This window comes from Henckelia pumila, chromosome 2, assembly GCF_033568475.1.
Source record: "Henckelia pumila isolate YLH828 chromosome 2, ASM3356847v2, whole genome shotgun sequence".
Taxonomy (NCBI): Eukaryota; Viridiplantae; Streptophyta; class Magnoliopsida; order Lamiales; family Gesneriaceae; genus Henckelia; species Henckelia pumila.
This window is the reverse complement of record NC_133121.1, coordinates 77,271,725-77,297,680: the sequence shown is the minus strand read 5'-3', so window position 1 is coordinate 77,297,680 and position 25,956 is coordinate 77,271,725. Positions and strand designations below refer to the sequence as shown.

Below are 25,956 nucleotides of genomic sequence, written 5' to 3'. Positions count from 1 at the left end.
ATTATTGGGTCTTTTTCTGTGAGATACTCATATTTCAACCCTTCATCAAGATGTCGGCGTAAGAAAATCATTGCTTGCTTTATCTTGTGAGGTTGATATATTAATTTCTTTGATGATATCACTTAGACCCAATGACTCAAGATGCATCTCTACATCGAGAGTCCATGACATATAATTCTTTCCAGTGATATCGTGCGCAACGAATTCAATCTTTGCCAAATTTGACATGGTGGTACTAGAAAAATAACAATGCATTTTATTAGTTAATTTCTATTAGTATGATAATACAAAATAATGGAAGGACGAAAATTACAAGTGCGTATATAAATAGATAAAAAATCTGTGGTGAAAAATCGCCGGTGAGTACAAAACTCGTGAGCATGATGATCATAGTCGTTATGAAAAATAGCCTTAGAAAGGTCAAAAACTCCATCTTCTTCTTTTTCGAAAAAAAAAACCGAGGAGAAAATATTTTGAGGGAAAGAGTGAATTTGGTGTGATTGAAAATGAGTTTGAGTGAACATATTTATAGGGCAAAAATTTAGCCGTTTGTGACCGTTGGGGGTAAAGAAAAAAATCGAGTATGTGTTGAATAAAAATTTGTGATAATGATGCAATGCATATAATGATAATCATAATTAAATAATTATGTATATCATATCACATTATTATAAGGTCAGTGTCGTAGACAGCCTTTTATATAATGTTGTGAAATTATACCAATATAGTTAGTATAAAGTCAAGTATAGTATATCATATCACATTATTATAAGATCGGTGTCGTAGACAACCTTTTATATAATAACATGAGATTATACAAATATGGTTAGTATATAAATACACAATAATATATATCATATCACGTTATTATAAGGTCAGTGTCATAGACAACCTTTTATATAATAACATGAAATTATATATTAATATAGTTAATATATATACATAATAAATATATATCACGTTATTGTTTAAAAATCTTAGAGGCTTTTATACTTGTCGTATCCCTTACTGAGAGTGTGGGATGTCGTCTTAACATCCTCCCAGGATTTATAACAAGTTTTGATAAAAAAACATATTTTTTCATAACATGATATTATATATTAATATATACACAATAAAAATATATAAACAATAAAATAAAAATTCTTACTTGTTGAATATTTTTGACTTCTTCTTGTATTTTGGAGCGTCGGAAAATATAGAGAACCTTCGAGCGATCGTGCTGATAACGTGTTGTGAAAAAGTAAAAATTTACGGTAAAAAGTAAATACTCCAAAAACTTAAAATATATCAAACTCTACATTTTATAATATTTTTCTCTCAACTCAATTGTATTTTTCATCACAAATGAAGACCTATTTATAGATCCACATTTGAGATTAGTCCAAAAATAAATACATCATCATCTACATCATCACACACTAATTTTCCACATTTTACAACTCAATATTCAACATTCAACATTTAATATTCAACATAATATTAATAATAATAATATTTTTCAACACATATAAATTTATTTGGAAGGAAAAAAATATTTTTTATGGATCAATAATAATTTATAGGTACGGGTTGATTTAATAATGTTAATGAAGGATAGGTTGTCGTTATTGGGAATGGTATTATTGACAAAACGACGCCACGTGTCCTTCTAGCTTTCTCCATCTGTCCAATCATCAACTCCCAACGACCAACTCAGCTCCAAAATTGAATCAATCAATCAATCATTTCACTCACCACAACGTCTTTCCTTTCTCTTTCATGGAACTTCTCTCCTCCTCCTCCTCATCTTCTCCCTCAAAACCTCCCCTCTCCGCCCCCGCCCCACAATCCGCCGTTCTCCATCCCTAGCTAGCCCTATGGCGATAGTCACCGGCGATCAGTACCTCGAGTCGCTCGTTAAATTTGTTGAAAATCAAGCGGAGAGTCTGATCGAAGGCACTCTCGTCTTGAAATTGAATCCCGTCGGGTTGAGGTATGTGCAATCCAGGCTGGAAGCGTTGGAGGAGCTTGAGAGCTTGATTGCTGGAGCTCCGGTCGATTATCTGCGGGCGTATGTTTCTGATTTGGGTGATCACCGCGCGCTTGAGCAGTTGCGAAGAATTCTAAGGTTGTTGCCTTCCTTGAAAGTGGTTTCGGTGCTCCCGTCGCCGGGCAGGGATCCTACGCCTCTCTATTTGTTGCCGTTTGGATGTCTTAAGGTTTTGGAACTCCGGGGATGCGATCTCTCCACGTCGGCTGCCAAGGGCCTGCTAGAACTGAGGTTTACGCTGGAGAAACTGATTTGCCATAATTCTACCGTGAGTGCCTTTTTATATTTTATTTTTTGAAATGCCTTTTCTGAAACTTTGATGCTCTGAAATGGAGGATATCTTGTTGTTCAGTGGTTTGAGAACAAATATCAAAATGTATGTCCATTGTTTCTTTTGTAAAAATGAATATGATTTAAGTTTTGGTAGTTAAAGGTATTTGAACTGCTGCTGGAATTGATTTTCCTATTTCATATCACAACTGGATTAGGATGCTTTGCGGCATGTATTCGCCCCTAGAATTGTGGAGATAAAGGATTCGCCACAGTGGAACCGCTTGTGTTTTGTGTCATGTGCGTGTAATGGCTTGGTTCTCATGGATGAGGCTTTGCAGCTTCTTCCTGTCGTGGAGATTCTCGATCTCAGTAGGAACAAATTTGCAAAGGTGGATAATCTCTATAAATGCAGCAAACTGAAGCACCTCGATCTGGGATTTAATAGCCTGAGAAGCATTTCATCATTTGGTGAGGTAATTTTTTGAAATTTCCAGAGAAAGAGATATTTTTAGTAAGTGGTGACTTGGATGATTTTCTTTTTGTTTATTATCATTGTTCACATTATTCGTCACGGATCATGGAAAGCTTCTGGGCAAGAGGGGCAGAACTTTTTGGAGGGTCGTAGTTTATGTCATATGTTGTTCGGTGTGGTTAGTGAGAAATAGAAAATTTTTTTATGACTTTGAAGAGTCGAGCGAAGAATGCCAGGAAAAGATCAAGATTAGAAGACCTGCTTGGGTTGGGTCTCATATAGAATTTGAGAATGTCTGAATCTCAGATTTATTGAGAGACTGGGCTTTTGTCTATTGTTGATATGATCAGATCTTGTTTAGCCTTTTGTCGTCTGCGGACTACTAGTCCGCTTATTGTAATTAATATTCTTTACATATACAATAAAGTATCGTTTCTTATAAAAAAAAAAATTGTTCACATTATCGTGCTGCATTTATGTAGACGTTTCAATTGCAGAGATTTGGATATTAACTATTCAATTAAGCCAATATATTTCCTCACTACTTGTTTAAAAAGTTATAAGTAGCTTCAGTTAAAAATGAGCTTTGATTCTAAAACTTTATTGTGCAAATATGAACATAAGAGTAGGAAAGTGAAGAAAAAAGCCCTGTGTCTGATTCATGTTCTGTATGGTTACTAAAGATATTTGGTTTTCATTTCTGTCCAGCTATAAGTTTTGGACCCACTTCAGATGTTCTTCTATGTAGGTCCCATGTCAAATTGTTAAACTTGATTTGAGGAACAATGCTTTGTCTACACTGCGTGGAATTGAGAATTTGAAGTCGCTTGAAGGGCTGGATGTTTCCTACAATATTATTTCAAACTTCTCTGAGGTGGAGATACTTGCTGGCCTTCCATCACTTCAGAACTTGTGGTTAGAAGGAAATCCTCTTTGCTGTGCAAGATGGTTCCGAGCCCAAGTTTTCAGCTTTTTCCCCCTTCCACACATAGTAAGCCACAATTGATTTAGCCACTGTTATAATTCACAATTGAAGAATTAGACGTCTGATCATCTGTGGACTGTGATGCATATATGTGCCAATAATAATTCCGAAGTTACATTGAATTTAACCGTTGTTATATTTGCTTGTTTACTGTAGCTTAAACTGGATGATAAGAGAATATCCCCAAGTGAGTTTTGGAAGAGGCAAATTGTAGTCACTAGCAGGATGAAGCAGCCTGCTAGCTTTGGATTTTATGTGCCAGCCAAGGATGAAGCTGATTTAGAGGGGAGAAATACAAAGCGGGTAGGAAGCCATACAGTTGCAATAGGCTCTCTTTCATTTTTGTATTAAACTTTCAACTTACCAGAAAGAGTTTACTTCATATTTGCTCGTACAAAGTCAATTTCTTTGCTTTCTGAAGCGTGCATGTTGTTTAATGATTTGCAGAAGAGTATCTCTCGAGTTGTGAGCATTGACAGTGAAAAACAGTTCATGCGTGTCTGTTCTGATCCAGATTCCATGTCATGTGATAATGAGATTCAAAGCAAGGATGAAAATGCAATTTCAGACGATGAAGCTGAAATAGAACATATGATGAAAAGAATTGAACTTAGGAAAAAAGAACATTCCATTCAATGGTTGCAGGAATTTAAAGAATGGATGGATCAAGCATCTAGAAATGTTCATGGTAACAAATTTAGGAGTAATATCTTAAGTAATAATAAAGAAATTCACGTAAATGGCAAGTGGACAGACGAGAACCTTGGAGAGACCTCAAAATATATCTCTGACTCTATTCAGCATTCTGGGGATGAAAGTAGCACAATGATGCTAGAATCTGAAACTTCCTTTGCAGATACATCACCTGTTGTCAATTCCCAACAGCATCTTGATAGACACAGTGACACTACATCAAAATTGTTCTTGAAGCACCCGGGAAAGGATGGTTCTGATGCCAACAATCTGAGTGGTAATCTGGAAGGGCTGAGATCTTTAAATGATGAAGTGATTATGTCTGCTGATGCTGTTTACTCACGCTTTAATTCGCTTGCTTCTGGAGGGGATAGCATAAGTACCGAAAATTTAATATCCCCTTCAAATGGAATAAATAGTATCATGGTGTCCCGTTCATCATCAGCTTGCCCAAGATCTCCCCCTCATTACCAAGAAGATATTTTGCATCGACGCCAGAACTTAGAAGAAGAACTTTTGCAGCTATCTGCTGAATCCTTCTCTGTGGCATCCTCTGATAGCAATTCAAGCTGCAGTGAAGATGATTCTGCTGAGTTTGACCCAAAAATAATTGAGGTCAATCAGTCCTTTGATGAAGATATTTCTGGAACAAATGCAGAAGATTACTCTCTGGTTTCCAACCCAGGTGACATAAATCATGACACAAATCCATCTATGAAGCAAAATGGAACACTCATTTCAGGTCCCTTTACTGGAGGAAAATATGCTGGTACCAAAGGTAGAGAGTTTGAAGTTTCAACCCATGCTTCAGGCGGTAGCATCACTGATTCTTTGGTTGATAATGATATTGTAAATATTCATGAGGGAGAATCTGATTTTTTGCAGAAGAATAAAAGCAGAAGGAAACCAAGAAGAAGAAGGGTTTCCTTACCTGAAGAGGATGATGCCTATGGCGACATTGACTCATCGAAGAAGTTCAGTGACCATGTGCAAATCTACAAAAATGATATAGAAAGTGAAAGGAAAGAATTATTTTGCTCTAATGAAATGTGGAAATTCGTTCCAGTTAGGATAAATGGTGACAGTAAGACCCCCATCGTGCATAACTGTTATGTGGGTGTTCTTTCTGGGTTGTATACATCAAGTAAAGAGACAGATAATTTTATTGAGACCTATTTCAATTCGAAGATAGCCGATTCTGGGGTTGGTGAAATTTCTATGCGGCTTATGCTATGCTGTTGTTTGTTTCCTGGAAGATCAGGTTATTATGAAAGGTTATTTCTTGTTCACTAAATCATTATGATCCAATTTACTCTGGGAATGTTTTCTGATTTTTAGTTCCTTTGAATATATTTGTTGAAATGTCGGCCATACATGGTTATTTCTATCTTTTAACCTATAAAACAACATGATGTTTCTGTTTAACTCATGGTATATTAGTTACCAAAAATATAGGTCTTTTAAGATCTCTGGAATCTAGAGGCCCTTCACATTATGTGTAACTTCACATTATTAATTATAATCATTCTGCTTTCTTTTTGTTTGTCGGATTGGTTTGTTAACATTTGAAACTAACATTCCATCAATGACACCATCTGGATTATCCATCATAGAACCTTGAGTAGGATTCTTATGAGCAATGTGAAGAAACATCGATCAAATGTTTGTTTAAAAGTAGTCTGTACCAGTGAAATTCTATTATTATTGTACCCATGGTAACCGCCGTCTTATGTTTAGAAAAATATGGAAGTCAGAAATTATCGCTATTGATTTTTCCTGAATTTGTAGATGAAGATACAAGCCTTTAAGCTTAAATGTACCGAATCTGCACAGATTATAATGAGAAAGATCATAATTAGATTTGATCCCATACAGAACTATTATTTAGTTATGTATTAAGTGATTTTCTTATTTGGATCTTTAGGAGTGACACAAATGTTTTTATTTTATATTTTATGTTGTAAGTTTATAGATCGTTATTTTACATGCATCCTAATCAAGCTTTGGGCTATTGTTAATGGACTGTGGTTGTATTAGCATTTTGGTGGTCCATAGGTTTCTATTAGCTTATCGGTCGTGAATATTTAGATCATTTTAATGTTTTGGTTATGGTGAGTCCACTCTCCGGTTGATGTATGCAGGGATGTAGCTGTTCTATATTTTACTCATTGTAGGTGCATGTGGTGGGCCAGGTTAGCTTTGTAGTGGTATGAGCTTTTAGCTAGAAATGCATTTATTTTATCATCTTTTGTTTTCTTTTCTACTGTGTAAATTCTGCTTATCTGGTGGTTCTATTTGATGACTACTTGTAGGAGATGCATCACTAGAGATTGTTGGTTGTCACAGTGTTGGTGAAGTTAAAGAGGTTTTTGTTGGACTAGGACTTCAAGTTGTAAGGTAGTAACTTGCAGCTATATGCTTTTTGTCCGCCCCTTAGTTTGTAACAGCATGTGTATTTTGTTGGCATATATAGGGTTCACTTCGAAGGGAATTCTACATATGTTTTCATAACCAGCTGTATGAAGAGATCGAGAGAATTGCTTGATGTGTTTGATTTCCTCAGACTCATCGGGAATCAATAATCATTGCTCTCTGACAAGGTAATCTCTAAAGCATTTCCCTTTGATGTTTTGAATTCTGAAATTGTTTCTGACTTTTATATTTATCTTGCTTTGGGCGTTAACTTTTTATTTTATATGATGCCATGTGTTTAAATTATAATGGCAGCTTTGAGCAGGTTCAGATTAATCTTTTTGAGGAGACTGTATTCAGAGGTTCAGAGCTCAACATATTCCAGTACTCCATTGTCTTTTTTTGGCACGAAAGGTTGGAAGGTATGGCATGGTTTAACTTGAACTTGCCCAGTACTGCATTATGTACGTACTTAAGGTAGGGATTTTAGTATTAAATACAGCAACACTGTTAAGAGTCTTTCAGTAAGCACAGCATATTTTTACAAGAGTTGAACCGGGAGAAAATTGAGGATATGTTTGGTTTTTTTTTTTAGAAAGACCTTGTAATATTTAAAATTTTCAACATTATTTTATTTTTTTATGTTTTCTAGAAACACATGTCACATCTTCCAGCATAATTATTTCCAGTGTTGAAAATGGCGGGAGGCGGTGGCGGGGCGGTCCGTGACCGCCTACCGCCTCGGCCGCCTAGGCGGTTGAATTTTTTTTAAGCATTTTCTATGGGTAATCATATATAGTCATGCAATGTAATAAAAAATAGTATGTAAAAGTAGGTGAAATACGCAAAAACTAACCTAAAATGCTTGCTGGTGGCGGCAACGGCTGGCTGCGGCAGGCAGCTTGAGGTGTGTGTCGGAGGGTGGGGAGCAAAAATGAAAAACAAAAAGTGGCTAGTGTTTTTGAAATAAGTCAATAACTAGGGTTTTAAAATGGGTAGACTTTGACTAGGTTTTTAAAATTTATTGACTTTTGACTAGAATTTTAAAATTAGTTGACTCTTGATCTTTGACTGAATTTAAAAATGTGTTGACCGCCTTGGCTACCTCACCCGCCCGAGCGCCCGCCACCGCCGCCTCGCCCGCCGGACAGCTTGGGCCGCCTAAAAAGGCCGCCTCATGCCAAGGCGTGGCGGTTGAGGGCCGCGGTGCCTAGGCAGCCGCCTCGACCGCCATTTAGAACACTGATTATTTCTTTAAATTCATTTTTTCATCCTCCCCAAAAGTATCCTATTGTTATTTACATTGTAACTTGGTGTATGGTTTACGGTTTTATATGCCCACATACTATGATAAAATCAATTATGAGAGAAAGCTACCTGATTCGACTGACTAACAATAAATGTTTTTGGCTTAAAAACAATGAACTTCAGTTTTCTCAAAATAAAGCCCCAAAATGATGGAAACAATACTAAAAACACCCTGAAATTTCATATTTCCTGTGAACAGTTCTTCCATGAGCATAATTTATTCTTTTGATCCCTCGACTTTCCAAGATGGACTTTTACCACATAAATTTCTCTTTCGTTGGGCATTTAACTACCAGAATTAAACCTTTTATCTTTGTATCAATATTTGGGCATCCATTGCTGGAAATTACGGAAGAATTCTAGTTCTTGGCATTCCATGCCAGTGATGCCACATAACTTTTTAATAAATTACATGGTGTTAAAAAAGCAGAATTGGTGCTTGAAGTTTATTTGGGGAAATTTTATTGATTATAAAATAGCTTTGGACTAACTTTCAACTAACCTGAATTTGTACCTTGAAAATGTTGATAATTTTTTCAAGAAACATTATTAATTATTTTAAAAAATAAATTAAATGAATCTGAAAAAGTCATTCAGTGAATTAATGAGGGACTTAATATCAGTAAATTTGACCAAGCGGAGGGACAAGTTAGAAAACATTCAGAGTACTCTCAAGAGAGCATGCGATGGAGTTGTTCCTTGAATTTTTTTACATGTAGGCTTTACCACTTTACTGGTGATTAAATGTAAAATAAATTTGTTAATTTTTTTTACATTTTAGTCCTGTACTCATTTCAGTCAAGCGCTTTAAAGGTTTAAAGAAAACCATGGAGAAAAAATATTGGGAGTGGCAGTACCAGGATCCAAAGACAAAATTCCAAATAAAGAAGTTACAATTACTTCCACATTTAGTTCTATACATGACATCATTCATAGACAGAATTGCCCTTAGAGATGAAGGTGAGTGAAGTGTATAACCAATGCTCACAACATTGGAAAGGATGAAATATTATTGATTTTGCCGTAAATAGAATGAGATGTTATCAAGACACATAATTTTATCTTGTGTCAGTACGGTGGGAATCCAGATTCCACGTAAAACATTTCAGCTAGCCTAAAATATAGGTAAAGCAAATGATCGGGAGCTGAAAACATAAATTAGGAAAGTTGAGATACTGGTTAATTTTGTTCTGTATATCCAGCATATATAAGAAGTAAAATTGGTTGTGTTGTTTCGTTCTCAATTCATATTAATGGTAGACCTAAAGGAAAATTTAAGGGGAGAAGGAACTTAAGCAAAGAGACCCTATTTCCGTTCCCATTTGATTTGATAGTGGATGTGTTGGCAAGAATGATAGATAAGGCTAAAGAGTTGAACGTGATTTGGGGTTTGGAGTGGGCAAGGATAGGGTGGAGATTTCTCACATTTAGTTTGCGGATGATACATTATTTTTTGAAGGAGGATAGACATGTCAGCCTTCTGGTGGAAATTTTGAACACTGCTATTTCCGGAAAAATCAATTTGGGTAAGAGTGCCTTATTAGGCCTGAATTGTGTTGAGGAGGAGGAGGAGGGGCTAGCAAGGCTTATTGGGTGTGATAGAGAATCATGGCCTATTAGATACTTGGGGATTCCTTTGGGAGACAATCCGTTATAAATTTCATTAAGGGAACTAGTGTTTTCATGATTTCCAAGAAATTAGCTACCTGGAAAAAAGGGTTTTTGTCCAGGGCATTCTGCCTATATGTTTTTTTGTCTTTATTCAGGATACATTGTGGGATTACGGATGCCATTCAAAAGATTATGAGGGATTTATTGCGGGACGGTGGCGACGGGAAGCATCATTGTAGGTTGCTTAGGACCAAGTGTGTAGACCTAAAGAGCAAGGGGGCTTGGGCATCGGTAATTATTGTTTGAGAAATTAAGCATTATTAGGCAAATGGGGTGGAGATTTTCTAGGGAAAGGGAGTCGCTTTTGTGCAAGATTATTGTTAGCTGATATGTGTTGCAAGAGAATGGATGAGATGTGGGTCTAGCTAAGTTTTCCACTTTCAGGAGTCATTGGAAATTCATCTCTAGGATTTATCTGGATTTCATTCAACATGTGAGGGTACATTACGAGATTCTGGGAGGGTCAATGGTGGGGGGGAACTCTTCCTTGTAAGGTTTGTTTCCCTTTTTTGCGTCAGATATCGATTGCTCATAGCCGTCCTATATCTTTCTTCATTTCTTCAGCTTGGTCTCCCGGTCTTTCTTCTCCTTCTTGGAATTCGCACTTTCGTGGGGATCTTAGGGATGCGGAATTGTGTGAGTTGAGTGTGCTTTTAGGTTTTTTGTAGAGGGCTATTATCGTTCGGGGTTCTTCAGAGTATAGATCATGGGTGTTGGATTCTTCAGGCATTTTTTCAAATCTTTCTTCGAGTTTTTTTTCCCAGGTTCTACTTTTCTTAGCTCTATGCTCTTTCACTTCATTTGGAAACTGCCAATTCCTTCTAAGGTTAGAGTGTTCTCGTGGATTGCTGGCCTTGGTAAATTTCTGACTTGTGAGGTGATGCAGAGAAGGGGAATCCCTCATGTTCTCTCAGTCCTAACTGGTGTGTGCTATGCAGGTAGGATTTGGAGACTTGGGACCATTTGCTTTTACACTGCCTTTTTGTCAGTTTGCTTTGGAGCAAGGCCTTGGTGGAGTTGGATTTGGTTTGGGTCGTTCCTAAATCTACTCGGTATTTTTTCCATCTAGATTTAGGCTGTGAGTTGTGAAGAAAGGGACGGATTTTCTGGAATATGGTTGTTCATTGCATCTGTTGGTCTGTTTGGTGGGAGAGACAGGAGGATTATTTATGAACAAGATGAATTGGCTAATGATTATTGAGAAAATATTATGTTTAGGGTTCCTTGTTGGCTTCAGTTGACGGCGGATTTTTAATCATCATCTGTTTCTGATCTTTCTAGGGATTGAAGTCTCATTTTTCGTTAGTTGGCTCCAGTTTCTAGATTTTTGGTAGTTCGTTGTTGGAATATGATCTCTGGTCCACCTGGTCTTTGTAATGATCTTGATTTCTAATATTAATACTATCAGTTTCTTATAAAAAAACAAAAAGAAGTAAAATTGGTTATTATTACTAGTGTATTGCATGCTTGTATAATTTGTTTGTAATTAATTTGATTTATATTCAAGTAAGAGTACTATCATAGTTGTAAAAATTATTGATGGACTAAACTGTAATTTGAAATGTCAAAATTAAAAAATAAGAAGAAAACAAAATGTAATATCTATATCACATAAGGACAATTTTAGTAAAATAAAAGATGGTGTCTAAGGGGCAGATTCTTTATATAGGGAAATATATATACCTTAGCATTTGTTAAGAAGGAACACAAAAAAATGCATTTGACTTTTAGGGTGCAGCATCCGATAATACTGCTTGTCTAATTTCACAAATAATTATCGAACTATACACTGTTTTAATTTCTGGGATGATAAATACTGTTTAATAAAATAAGAATAGGTGGTATACTGTAACAAGATAAACTTGTTGCTTGATTGTCATGTTTGAGAGCAGTGGAATTATGTGGACATCATGATAACACTTGATAGTTCATTGTAGGATGCACGGGTCAATGTGATATTTCTGACTGCAGTGTTAAGAACCTTGAGTTTCATAGCTTGTAAACCTGCTGCTCAGTTGTGACTTTGATTGCACCTATGCACACACGCGGACACACCTATTTTTCTCTTTCCTCTCTGTTTTGGCTGTGAACAGATAGCAGAATTACTATGTTAACAGCTCTCTGATTAATATAATTTGTGAAGTGGGATTGTATTTACCTCTCAAATAGTTTTCCTTTTGTACAGATGATATGTGGCTACCAAGATCGTTGTTCATTCTTGATGAGAATCTGATTTTGTGTACTGAAGATCTCTCACAGTTTGGCACATTGTCCCCCAGCTATTTTTCCCTGGATTCATGTGGCACCATCGGTAATGTGTCTGAGATGGTAATATTTTTGAACTCCCATTTACTATTTATGCATTTCATGGTGCGGCCTTGTTGTAGCTCAACTGAAGCTGTATCATTGTGATTTCTATTTAACATTGGGCTCGAGTTTGACCATGATTGTAAAATCAACTGTGGTATATTTATTCACTGGTAGGGATGTTGCCGACATTGGTTGACTGTGTTCTAACTTTTAAAAGAAGAAACATGGCTTCTGATAAGGTTTACAAGATATTACTAGTGTATAAAACCCTAGAAAATCACTTCACTGGACCTCACTGCTCCTTTGGCAGCCATTCATCGGCTTGTTTAATATCTTTAAATAAGTTGTTTCCCAATAAGAAAAATTAAATATAGGAATCAAAGCGCTTTATTTTTACAGGTAATTGATACCAAGGATAATCTACTTGTCATCTTACTTCTGGAATGCAAATCTGAATTCCTCCCTTCCGAGAAATCAAGCACAACTGAAGACTCTGTACTGGTGAACAAAAAGCCAGCTTCTGATCCTTTAACATGGAAGCTCAAGTGGCTCTCGACCGATGCTATGCTCAACTTCGTGGCTTTGCTAAAGGCGATCCATGCACAGGCCCCCGCATCCCTGCTTGTTGTAAGATATAAATCGTGATTGAAGTAGGACGAGCTTTGTTTATTTATTTATTTATTTGTTTGTTTATTTATTATTTATTTATTTCTCTCTTCTAAATTTTGTTTTGTTTCTATTACTTACATTATTTTGTTCTGGGGTATTTCCCGGTTCGAGTTCGTTTCTTCTTTACTTGTAAATGAAACAGTTTTGCGGTTTGTGTTCGTTGATATGTTCCTTTTGAATTTAGAAGTGCTTCAGTGTAAATATGTCAAGTATACAGTCGTTTTGTGAATAACATGGACTATAAATCTTTGATCGATTGATTGGTTTATGTACCTATTCGATAAAAATTTATGCATCATTTCAAAATAAATGAAAAATATGTATGGTTGAGTGAGATTCAATGCGTTTGACTGTAGTTTGTTTTCATATTAATTTATTTTTGAATTTATGTATCTGTTAGATCACTTAAATACTTGATTCTGTAAGCCGAAGGAAACATTGTCACCAACTATGAGCCATTTGCATTTATTTATGAAGTGGGACTTTTTCTTAAAAAGAACCAATACTTCGGTCAGTCGGTGTTTAGGAGAATGTGGAAAAAATATTTATTTGTTATTAAAAGTCACAATATTTTTTATTAAATTAGAAATCTTTGTATTTTTTAAATCAAATTATTTTTTAAATCAATTAAAATTACGATGAATTTTGGGGTTTTTTTTTCTTGAAAATTGCAATTTTAGTCTGTGTTAGTCTGTTTTTTGTTTTAGTCTTAACTTTTCAAAGTTTGATCTTAGTTCAATAACTTGATTTTTTTTTTGGTTTTGTTTTGTTTTGTTTTTTCATCGCAAGTAACTAAAAATCAATTGAATATTAATTATGTGACACTAATACTCTCATATATGATTCATTTGACAATAATTAATCATGTGTTATACAACTTAAAATTCATTACGCAAAAAGAAAGAGAAAAAATAAAGGAAAACCGATATCCAATATTCAAAAAATCGAGAGAAAATACTTGTCATCTTGTTTTATTTTGATTAAATATATTTTAATACATGTAAGATAAACTTAATTCTAATCACAAGAGTTTTGTAGGAGAACACGAGCAAATGTTTCTGGATGTTCGTAGATTTAAATACTCCTTCGTCACCCTTTCTTCCTTGGTAGGAAGGTTTACACTAGAAGACTTTGAATTTTATAACTCTTGCAAAATTCCGATCCAAGACTAGGTCTTACCACATTGCCTATCTCAGAACTCATAGTAACTCAACAACAGAAGCAGTCCTAGAATGAATTTAATAGAAAGTGTTTACAACTCGATTACAAATGCACAAAGAGATCCTTCAATGATCAAATAATATCTTCGAATGTGTGCTTCGAGTTCTTGATCAGTTTTGCTTGATAAACTGTGAAAGCTTTTGGTAGACTGTTCAATAGAGTTTGTTCATGTGAGAGCTTGCAAGAGAGTATCCATAACTGATCTTGATGCCTATTTATAGGCTTTGACGTCAACGGTCATAATTTTTAAATAATATCTGTTGTCTTCAAGTTCTTCCTATTGCACTGTTTGTATTTCCACTTCAACATTCTCTACTGCAGTAGTACACTTTTGATTGCGCGGAGGTGGTTGCAGAATGTCAGAGTTCAGAAGGCTTTATCCGCTGAGGTAGACTGAATTTAACAGATTATTCATGGAATGTTGGTAGACTGACTGCGCATACTTCAGCTCGGTGATGAGAGTGAAAGAGTGGGTGCCCGGTGAGCCAACTTGTGGCTATGGGCTTTTATGACTCTATGTATAAACAATCTTTTGTTTAATATAATTTACACTTTTATAATGGCATTTACTTTATCTTTTATCATATTATTATGTTGTGACATACTATAAGATGTTTAGATGAAGACCTTGAATATACTATAGTGTATGTAAGATGTGGTAGCACAAGGGGATGGCTGTCATGAAACACATCTTATAATCACTGTATATTCTAAACAGTTCCTAGTCGATTGAGCCGTCCGTTAATAAGGATAAGGATCGCTCGAGATTGAGACTAGCATTTGCGATGCCGAGTACCACGTTTCATTGTTATGGAACATAGAGATGTTCAAAGCATGCAAATGGATATTCATGTGATGAATGATCGAACTACCCTATCCGGACTTTCCAAGTGGTTATCACTTATCTAGTGGATAAAGTCCGCGGTTTTGGTTGTACACCATTAGTCCTTATTACTTGAAACATCATTGAGACTCTATATGCTAGTACTGTGCTTTGACTCGTTTACCGACTCTATTAGGGTCATCAGGTGTCGGGATTGGGTACAGTTACGACACATATAGGAGTCGATGCTTTGTTGTCAAGGATTCACCACATACTTGTGAGTGTGGATATCCTATGCAATCTGAGGAGATATTAGTGTGACGAATCTCTGGCCAGAGTACATGATGTGTTTTAGGTTACTTGGTTTCCTAGTAGCACATGCGATGTCACTATTTGATCTTCAAGATGCATTGCATAGTTATCGAATCTCGAATGATTCTCGATTTACCAATGGTTGTTGATTCGATCGGGATATTTGGATGAAGGGACCGTACTGTACGCTAACCAAAATCTATTGGTTCTTGCAGGCACTATCAGTGATACATAGGAAATCATGGGGCGATGTTGCTAGGCGCTCTTACCATGATTCGATGGGCAAGTCAAAAATTGTTGTTCCGAGTCACAAGGAGTTGTGAGCCCACGACTAGCTGTATCCCTGAACCATTGAGGGTCACACAAGTAATGGATTTCTAATCCCCGTTGAGATAATTAAATTTAAAGAGTTAAATTTAGTGAATAAAGAAGTGGGACTTCTTATTTAAAAGTAGAGGGAGTAAGATTTTCTAAAATGACATAGTGATGGACATTTTTGGAAACCACTGAATTCGGATTCAGAAAATTTATCTTGACTTTAAAAGATGCAGAAATGGTTTCTGTGCACATTGGTGAAATTGGTTTATCAATCTGAGTCACGATGAATTTTATATTAATTTCTGAACATGCGGGCTTTGCTTGTCAGGCTTGAACTTATGACTAATGGGCCCTAAGCTGTTAGCAGCCCACATTATAAATAAGTTATTGCAGTACAGAAATTATACAACAGAGGTCACAAAATTTTCGAAAACCCTAGTTGTTCTCTCTAGGTGTGGCCGCCCCCTCTCCTCTCTCTGTTCGAAAATTCCAGCCTGTGAATTTCGAATTTGCAGTCTGGTTTAACAGATCAAATCTGTTATTTCTCTTCGTAGAAACTTCTGATAGACTTTCTAGTGCAGTCTATCAGAGGGATTAAATTTCTGTTCGTGGACCTGATTGAAGAATTGTTCGTTCATCAGTTCCTGAGATATACAACAAGAGCAGTTTAATCTGTTGGTGTCCATAATCTCGCTTCGAGATTTTAAGGTAAAATTTATATTGTTTAAATTTTATATTATCAATTTTAATCGTAGGAATTTGATACCCATATGGAATCGTTCCATATAAAATTTTAAAACTTCCGCTGCACCGAGTATCACTTTCTTTTTCGATCCGAAGAATGACCGTATTCCAACAGTGGTATCAAAGCCAGGTTGTTCTCGGATTTTACGATTAAAATTTTATCGATTGTACAAAGCCTCGATTTTTCAGAAAAATAAAACGGAAAAGAAAAAAAAATATTTTCGGGGCTACCCGCTGCCCGAAGGCAGCGAGCAGCGCCGCGTGCAGCCCTGCGCGCAGCTTGGCTGCGCGCAGATGGGCTGCACGCAGCAGCCCTGCGCGAGCTAGGGCAAGCGTTGCCCTAGCCCGCGCAGCTGGGCTGGACGAGTCCAGCCCAGCGACGGGCGGGCAGCCCGGGATTGTCCCGGGCTGCCCAGAAATTTTTTTTTTTATTAAAAATTAAATTTTTTCGTGAATTATGAATTCTAGCCCAAAATGGTTTTGGGCCCAGTTTTGGGCCCGATTGAAAATTGTTTCAATTGATCCACGAGGCAATGAGTCAAAATTGTTTGAGCCCAAAATTTTTAAGAAAATTAATTTTTGGATAAATTTGGAATTTTGGAAATTTATAAATTTAATTCCATAAATTAAATCTTTAATTATTAATTTTGGTACAATTGATAATAAAATATGATTTTATGTATAAAATTGGATTTTATATGTAAAATATGATTTTATGGATAAACTAGATAAAATATGATTTTATATATAAAATAAGATTTTATGTATGAAATATGATTTTATCTATTTATATTTATTGTCATTGCATGATATCCAATAAATTAATTTTTGAATTAAATATTATTGGATAAAGATGATCGATTGTCATGACCAATATTATAGGTGTATGTTAGGTTGTTTACATTTGACTTTATTATTGATTGTTGGGTTTTATTAATGGGCCTGGTTTATGGCCCAAATTTGATTTTATCATTTGTAATAAAAGTGGGCCTGGTTTATGGCCCGTTCCCACCCCTACAAATGTATCCCTTTATTTGTCATAGTAATTTATTGTAAATTCACTAGAAATAGTGGGAGATTTTGAAGATGGAGGTGGGACCAGCAAGCAATGATAAAGACTGAAGAAATGTAAATTGGAAGCACAATGTAATAGGATTGCATTGCATACTTGCACATCACCTAGGATTGGACTTAGACTCGTGATTGGCAACCACGAGTCGATTAGTAATGGAATCGATCATCCTAAAATATAATATATGATATTATCGTTGTATGCATGTTTAGACTAAATTGTATGAATCCCGCAAGCATACAAATTTTAAATGATGAGACAAATTTTCAAAATTAAAAATCCCTCATTTTAAATATGATTTAAAATTGATATCAAGATAAATAAAGGAAATTTAAATATTGTTTAAATGTTCCTACCTTCCATCAACGATCAATGTATGAGATGCTACCCGCGGATACGGTCTGGCTCATATTATTAGGGGGGCTCGTTCGTCGGAAAGCTGTACATTGGATCGACACATGTTGTAAGTTGGATGGAACTCCCATGGGATTGACTCATATTATTGGGGATCCACATGGCGACCGTCCATCACAACTTAATATTGATGGATCATCTTGACATGTCACAATAAACGACGTCATATTATTGGGCCCTTATTGGACATGAGGTAAAAACATGGAGGTTGCTTTGGAAGCAATTGGGCTCTACCTTTTGAAAATTATGTAAGAGTGGGTGCCCAGTGAGCCAACTGTGTGGCTATGGGCTTTGATGACTCTTTGTATAAACAATCTTTTGTTTAATATTATTTACACTTTTATGGCAATGACTTTATATTACTTCATATTGTTATATTGTGATATACTATTGTTGTTTTGATAAAGACCTTGAATATACTATAGTGTATGTAAGATGTGGTAGAACATGGAGATGTCTATCATGAAATACATCTTATAGTCACTGTATATTCTAAAAACCGTTCCTAGTCGATTGAGCCGTCCGATAATAAGGATAAGGATCGCTCGAGTTTGAGACTAGCATTTGCGATGCGGAGTACCACGTTTCATTGGTAGGGAACATGGAGATGTTCGAAGCATGCAAATGGATATTCATAGGATGAATAATCGAACTACCCTATCCGGACTTTCCAAGTGGTTATCACTTATCGAGTGGATAAAGTCCGCGGTTTTGGTTGTACACCATTAGTCCTTACGACTTGAAACATCATGGAGACTCTATATGCTAGTGCTGTGCTTTGACTCGTTTACCGACTCTATGGGGGTCATCAGGTGTCGAGATTGGGTACAGTTACGACACATATAGGAGTCAATGCATTGTTGTCAAGGATTCACCACATACTTGCGAGTGTGGATATCCTATGCGATCTGAGGAGATATTAGTGTGACAAATCTCTGGCCAGAGTACTTGATGTGATTTAAGAAATGGTTTCTTAGTAGCACATGCGATGTCACTAATTTGATCTTCAAGATGTATTGCATAGTTATCGAATCTTGAGCGACTCTCGATATACCAATGGTTGTTGATTCGATCGGGATATTTGGATGAAGGGACCGTACTGTACGCTAACCAAAATCTACTGGTTCTTGTAGGCACTATCAGTGATACCTAGGGAATCATGGGGCGATGTTGCTAGGCGCTTTACCATGATTCGTTGGGCAAGTCGGAAAGTGTTGTTCCGAGTCACAAGGAGTTGTGAGCCCACGGCTAGCTGTATCCCTGAACCGTTGAGGGTCACACAGTGTAATGGAGTTTTAATCCCCGTTGAGATAGTTAAATTTAAAGAGTTAAATTTAATGAACTAAGGAGTTGGACTTCTTAAATAAGAGTAAGGGAGTAGGATTTCCTAAAATGACATAGGGATGGACATTTTAGGAAACCACTGAATTCGGATTCAGGAAAATTTATTTTGACTTTAAAATGTGCAGAAATGGTTTCTGTGCACATTGGTGAAATCGGTTCATCAATCGGAGTCACGATGAATTTTATATTAATTTCTGAATGTGCGGGCTTTGCTTGTCGGGCCCTAACTTATGACTAATGGGCCCTAAGGTGTTAGTGGCCTGCATTATAAATAAGTTATTTCAGTACAGAAATTACACACAACAGGTCATTATTTTGAGAGACAAAATTTTCGAACCCTAGCTCTCACTCTAATATTTTCGGCCGCCCCCCTTTGCTCTGTCAGAGAAAATTCCGGTCTGTGATTTTGAATTGCAGTCAGGAATAACGAATCAGATTCGTTTAATCTCTTCGCAGAAAAACTTCTGACAGATTTTCTAGTGCAATCTGTCAGAGGGATTTAAACCTCATTCGTGGACCTGATTGAAGGAGTTCATCAGTTCCTGGGAGATACAAGAAGCGCAGAGAAATCTGTGTGGTGTCCATTAATCTCGCTTCGAGATTGGAGGTAAAATTTAATTAATTGTTATTTGAATTTTACACACACAATAATTTAATCGTTGAATGGTTGATACCCACACCATGGAATTGTTCCATGATAAAAATTTTTAAACTTCCGCTGCACCGGGTATCAATCGTGATTGATCTGACCGCCAGTTTTTTCCAACAGTGGTATCAGAGCCAGGTTGCTCAGATCAAACGATTAAATTAATCGATTGTACAAAATTTTTGAGTCTCGGTTTTTTGAAAACAAAATAAATATTTTAAATAAAAAAAATTTTTTTTCGGGGCAAAACCCGGGCAGCGATTGGATCGCTGCCCGGTGGGGCAGCAATCGTTGCTGCCCCGGGCGGCGCACGGCGCCGCCCAAAGGGGGCGCACGGCGCCGCCCAGGGCAGCGCTGTGCGCTGCCCAGCGCAGCGCTGGGCGCTGCGCAGGGCAGCGCTCGGCGCTGCCCAGGAGCGGCGTTCGGCGCCGCCCAGGACGGCGCACGGCGCCGCCAGGGCAGCGAGAGTCGCTGCCCTAAGGGGGCAGCCGGGCTGCCCCCGGCCCGCGCCCCGGGTGCGGGCCGGCCCGGGAGTGTCCCGGGCGGCCCGCGGGAAAAATTATATTTTTATTAAAAATTAATTTTAATATGTTAAAATTTTATTTTTGGTCCGGTCAAAAATTGTTTTTGATTGGTTCACGAGATTTCGGATCGAATTGTTCGAGTCCGTAAATTTTAAAATTGATTTTGGATAAATTTGAATTTTTGGAAAATTTTAATGTTTTATCCGTAAATTGAATTTTGAAATCAATTATTTTGGTACAATTGATGATAAGATATGATCTTATGATATATTGAGTAAAATATGATTTTATTTGTAAAATTGGATTTTATAGATAAAATATGATTTTATTTGATATAGAGATAAAATATGATTTTATATGTGAAATGAGATTTTATATATAAAATATGATTTTATCTTGTTTAAATTTGAATTGCCACTGCATGTTATCCAATAAATTAATTTTGAATTAAATGTTATTGGATAAGGATGATCGATTTCCATGACCAATTTTGTAGGTGTATGTTAGGAATTTACATTTTGTTTTTATTGTTGTTGGTTTTATTAATGGGCCTGGTTTATGGCCCGATATGAATGTCATATGTAATAAAAGTGGGCTTGGTTTATAGCCCGTTCCCACCCCTAAAAATGTATCCCTACTTGTCATTGTTATTTATTGTAAATACATTAGATTTAGTGGGAGATCAAGATTTGAAGACGGTGGGCCCAGCAGACAATAAAGACTGATGAAATGTAAATTGGAAGCACATGTAATAGGATAGCATTGCATACTGCATATTACCTAGGATTGGACTAAGACCCGTGATTGGCAACCACGGGTCAATTAGAAATGGAATCGATCATCCTATATAATATTTGATATTATGATTGTATGCATGTTTAGACATAAATTGCGTGAATCCGGCAAGCATGCAATAAAATGAATATGATGAGACAAATATTTTTATAATTAAAAATCCCTCATTTTAAATATGATTTATAATTTATATCAAGATAAATAAAGGAAATTTAAATTTGTTTAAATGTTCCCACCTTCCATCAACGGTCAATGTATGTGACGCTACCCGCGGATACGGTCCGGCTCATATTATTGGGGGGGCCCGTCCGTCGGAAAGCTGTACATTGGATCGACAAATGTTGTAAGTTGGGTGGAACTCCCATGGGATCGGCTCATATTATTGGGGGATCCACATGGCGACCGTCCATCACAACTTAATATTGATGGGTCATCTTGACATGTCACTTTAAACGGCGTCATATTATTGGGCCCTTATTGGACATGAGGTAAACACATGGGGGTTGCTTTGGAAGCAATTGGGCTCTACCTTTTAAGAATTATGGTTGGCTGATATTATTCGGGACCATAAGTTTGTCAATTGGACTCCATGTTCTCACTAAGGAAAAAGTTTCCCGTTTTCACTAGAGGGTGGTGAAATCGTTAAAATAGTGGGAGTGAGATTCATAAAATTAAATTCGCCTATTTTATGTCTTAGTAAATTGTTAAACAATCATTGATATATGTCTGTTTTTCTTTTCAGTATTTCATACAATGAATTCGCGAAATCCATTATTCTCGATCCTCGAACAAAACAAGTTGACTGGCGCCAACTATACGGAATGGTTCCGGAAGTTGAAGATTGTCTTAACTTCGGAGAAAATGCTCTACGTGTTAGAGAAAGCACCTCCGAAGGAAGCACCAGCTGACATAAGTCCGGAGGAATTGGCCAAACTTGATGCATGGTGTGACCATGACATCAAGACCAAATGCTATATGCAAGCCTCGATGTCTGATGAACTCCAGAGGCGATTTGAGGACACGGTGAATGCTGCTGACATTCACGTGCAACTCAAGGAACTTTTTGGGGCTCAGTCGAGGGCTGAAAGGTTCGCTACTGTTAAGGAGTTGATGACGTGCCGCATGCGTGAAGGGACTTCGGTCCGTGATCATGGGGTACGAGTGATTTGGCTCATACAGAAGTTGGCGACCCTAGATTTGGTGTTGGAGCATGAACTCAATGTGGATTTATTGCTTCTGTCTCTTCCTTCTTCATTTGATGGATTTGTGATAAATTTTAATATGAACAAGATAGAGGCCACCCTAGAAGAGATGGTCAATATGCTCGTTACATATGAATCCACACTTAAGAAGGATAAGCCAGCTTTCTTGGTGGGCTCCTCATCTTTTGCTAAGAAGGGGCCAAGTATGAAGGGCAAGAAACGTTCTACCCCACCCAAGAAAGTCGAGCCCGAGAAGAAGCAAAAGACAAAGGCTTCAAACAATGGAAAATCCAAGGATGTTTGCCATTACTGCAAGAAGCCGGGTCATTGGAAGCGCAACTGCAAGGAATATCTTGAGCAGTTGGGAACTGCAAAGGGTATGTTCTATATTGAAATAAACATGTCACTTAATACAACTTCTTGGGTATTGGATACCGGATGTGGATCTCACATTTGCAATGATTTGCAGGTGATGACAAGAAGTCGCAGGCTTAGAATGGGTGAGACCCAGCTGAGGCTCGGGAATGGTTCCAGAGTTGAAGCTACGGCCATTGGAGATGTTTGTTTGACTTTGCAGAACGGTTTTAAATTATTGTTAAGAGATGTTTTATTTGTGCCAGATTTAATTAAAAACATTATTTCTATTTCTATGCTTGATAGAGATGGTTATTCTTGCAATTTTGTGAATGGGATTTGCAATATTTACAAGAATGAATGTTTAATTGGAAATGGACAACTTGAAAACGATCTATACAACTTAAAACTAAAAGACGTTCCAGTGAATTATGTTGATAAACCGGCGACAACAAACAAAAGGAAAATCGATAGTCAAAACCCGGCAAACCTTTGGCATGCTAGGCTAGGTCATATTTCCTCAAGGAGGATGAACAAGCTAGTGGGAGAGGGCATGTTTGATATGTCTGATATTAATTCTCTACCTACTTGTGAATCCTGCCTAAAAGGAAAAATGACTAAATCTCCTTTTAAGGGGAAACCTGAGCGTAGTCAGAATCTGTTGGATTTGATCCATACAGATGTTTGTGGTCCATTTAGAGTAGGGACTCAACATGGCCACACCTACTTCATTACCTTTACTGATGATTATTCAAGGTATGGGTATTTATATTTAATGAAATATAAGTCTGAAGCATTTGAAAAGTTCAAAGAATTCAGGGCTGAAGTAGAAAACAAGCTAGGTAAAAGTATTAAAGCACTTCGATCGGATCGAGGTGGAGAATACTTGAGTACCGAGTTTTTGGACTATCTGAAAGAGAATGGGATTCTCTCTCAGTGGACTCCTCCTATGACACCACAGCTTAATGGTGTATCGGAGCGTCGTAATCGAACTTTGTTGGACATGGTTCGATCTATGATGAGCTTCACTGAGCTTCCATTTTCGTTTTGGGGCTATGCGCTTGAAACGGCGGTATTGTTGTTGAACAACGTCCACACTAAAGCAGTGGACAAAACACCATACGAGTTATGGAATGGCAAAGCTCCTAAATATTCGTACTTGAGGATTTGGGGATGTCCTGCTTACGTGAAGCGAACAGTGGGAGATAAGTTGGATAGTCGATCCAGCTTATGTTATTTTGTAGGGTATCCGAAGAATTCAATCGGATATTATTTCTATTATCCTGCTGAAACAAAGGTGTTTGTTTCTAGGAATGCCACCTTCTTGGAGAAGGAATTCTTATTGGATAAGAAAGGCGAGATGATGGAACTCGAAGAAGTTCGAGAAGAACCCGAAATACAAAATAACGATCCTACACCTCAGGAACCATTGCTGGACACGCCTGCACCTAGAAGATCCGAAAGGACTTCTAGACCTCCAGTTCGATATGGTCTTCTTCTTGAAGGGGATCAAGATGAACCCGACATTGGATGTGATCCAAGAAACTTCAAGGAAGCAATTTCTGATGCGGATTCGAATTTATGGCTTGAAGCTATGCAGTCAGAATTGGATTCGATGCATACAAACCAAGTTTGGTCTTTAGTAGATCCTCCCGATGGAATTGTTCCGATAGGGTGTAAATGGATCTACAAAAGAAAGCTTGGGCCTGATGGTAAGGTATTGACCTACAAGGCGCGATTGGTGGCTAAAGGTTATACTCAAAGGCAAGGAGTTGACTATGACGAAACATTTTCACCAGTTGCAATGTTCAAGTCCATAAGAATCCTAATTGCCATAGCTGCATGGTATGACTATGAGATATGGCAAATGGATGTGAAGACTGCTTTTCTTAATGGAGACATTAAGGAGGAAATCTATATGAAGCAGCCTGAGGGGTACACATCCATGGGAAGCGAGCATAAGGTATGCAAGCTTCAGAGATCAATTTATGGTCTAAAACAAGCATCAAGAAGTTGGAACCAGAAATTTGATGAAACAATAAAAGATTTTGGTTTCATCAAGAACCCGGAGGAACCTTGCGTGTACAAGAAAGTAGTTAAGGATGCGGTGACATTCTTAGTACTTTATGTTGATGACATCCTACTCATTGGGAATGATGTAGGGATGTTGCAGTCAACAAAGATATGGTTATCAGGTAGATTTTCGATGAAGGATTTGGGAGAGGCATCCTACATTCTTGGGATACAGATCTATAGAGATAGGTCTAAGAGAATGATAGGACTCACTCAATCAACCTACATCGATACCATATTGAAACGGTTTTCAATGGATGGGTCCAAAAGAGGACATCTACCCATGTGTCATGGAGTTTCTCTATCCAAGTCTATGTGTCCCAAGACTGATGAAGAGATAGAGAATATGACACATGTACCATATGCGTCAGCTATAGGTAGTATCATGTATGGGATGATATCTACCAGACCGGATGTAGCATTTGCTCTGAGTGTCACGAGCAGATATCAGTCTAATCCTGGTCAAATGCATTGGAAAGCCGTGAAGGACATTCTTAAGTACTTGCGAAGGACTAAGAATATGTTCATGGTTTATGGAGGACGAGAACTCAAATTGGAAGGCTATACCGACTCTAGCTTCCAAAGTGATGTGGATGACTCGAAGTCAACCTCTGGATTTGTGTTCATGCTCAATGGCGGTGCTGTCTCTTGGAAGAGTTCCAAGCAGGACACCACAGCGGATTCCACCACTGAGGCTGAATACATTGCAGCATCAGCTGCTGCTAAAGAGGCCGTTTGGATGAGGAAGTTCGTCCAAGAGTTGGGCGTCATTCCTGAATTTGTTGGTCCAGTCCCGGTGTACTGTGACAACACGGGTGCCGTTGCTCAAGCAAAGGAACCAAGGTCTCATCAAAGATCCAAACACGTACTGAGGAAATACCACATAATCCGGGAGATTGTGGAAAGAGGAGACATCATTGTCGAACGAGTGGCCTCTGCAGACAATATCGCTGATCCGCTTACTAAGCCCTTGCCAGGACCATTGTTTGACAAACATCGCGAAGCAATGGGTCTACGTAGTATGACTAGTTGGCTATAGGGCAAGTGGGAGATTGTAAGAGTGGGTGCCCAGTGAGCCAACTGTGTGGCTATGGGCTTTGATGACTCTTTGTATAAACAATCTTTTGTTTAATATTATTTACACTTTTATGGCAATGACTTTATATTACTTCATATTGTTATATTGTGATATACTATTGTTGTTTTGATAAAGACCTTGAATATACTATAGTGTATGTAAGATGTGGTAGAACATGGAGATGTCTATCATGAAATACATCTTATAGTCA

General features: G+C 37.4%; 1 pseudogene; it reads left to right on the top strand.

Moving 5' to 3' along the window:
* Positions 1 to 1,732: 1,732 nt before the first annotated feature.
* Positions 1,733 to 13,037, top strand: LOC140877757 (uncharacterized; annotated as a pseudogene).
* Positions 13,038 to 25,956: the final 12,919 nt, after the last annotated feature.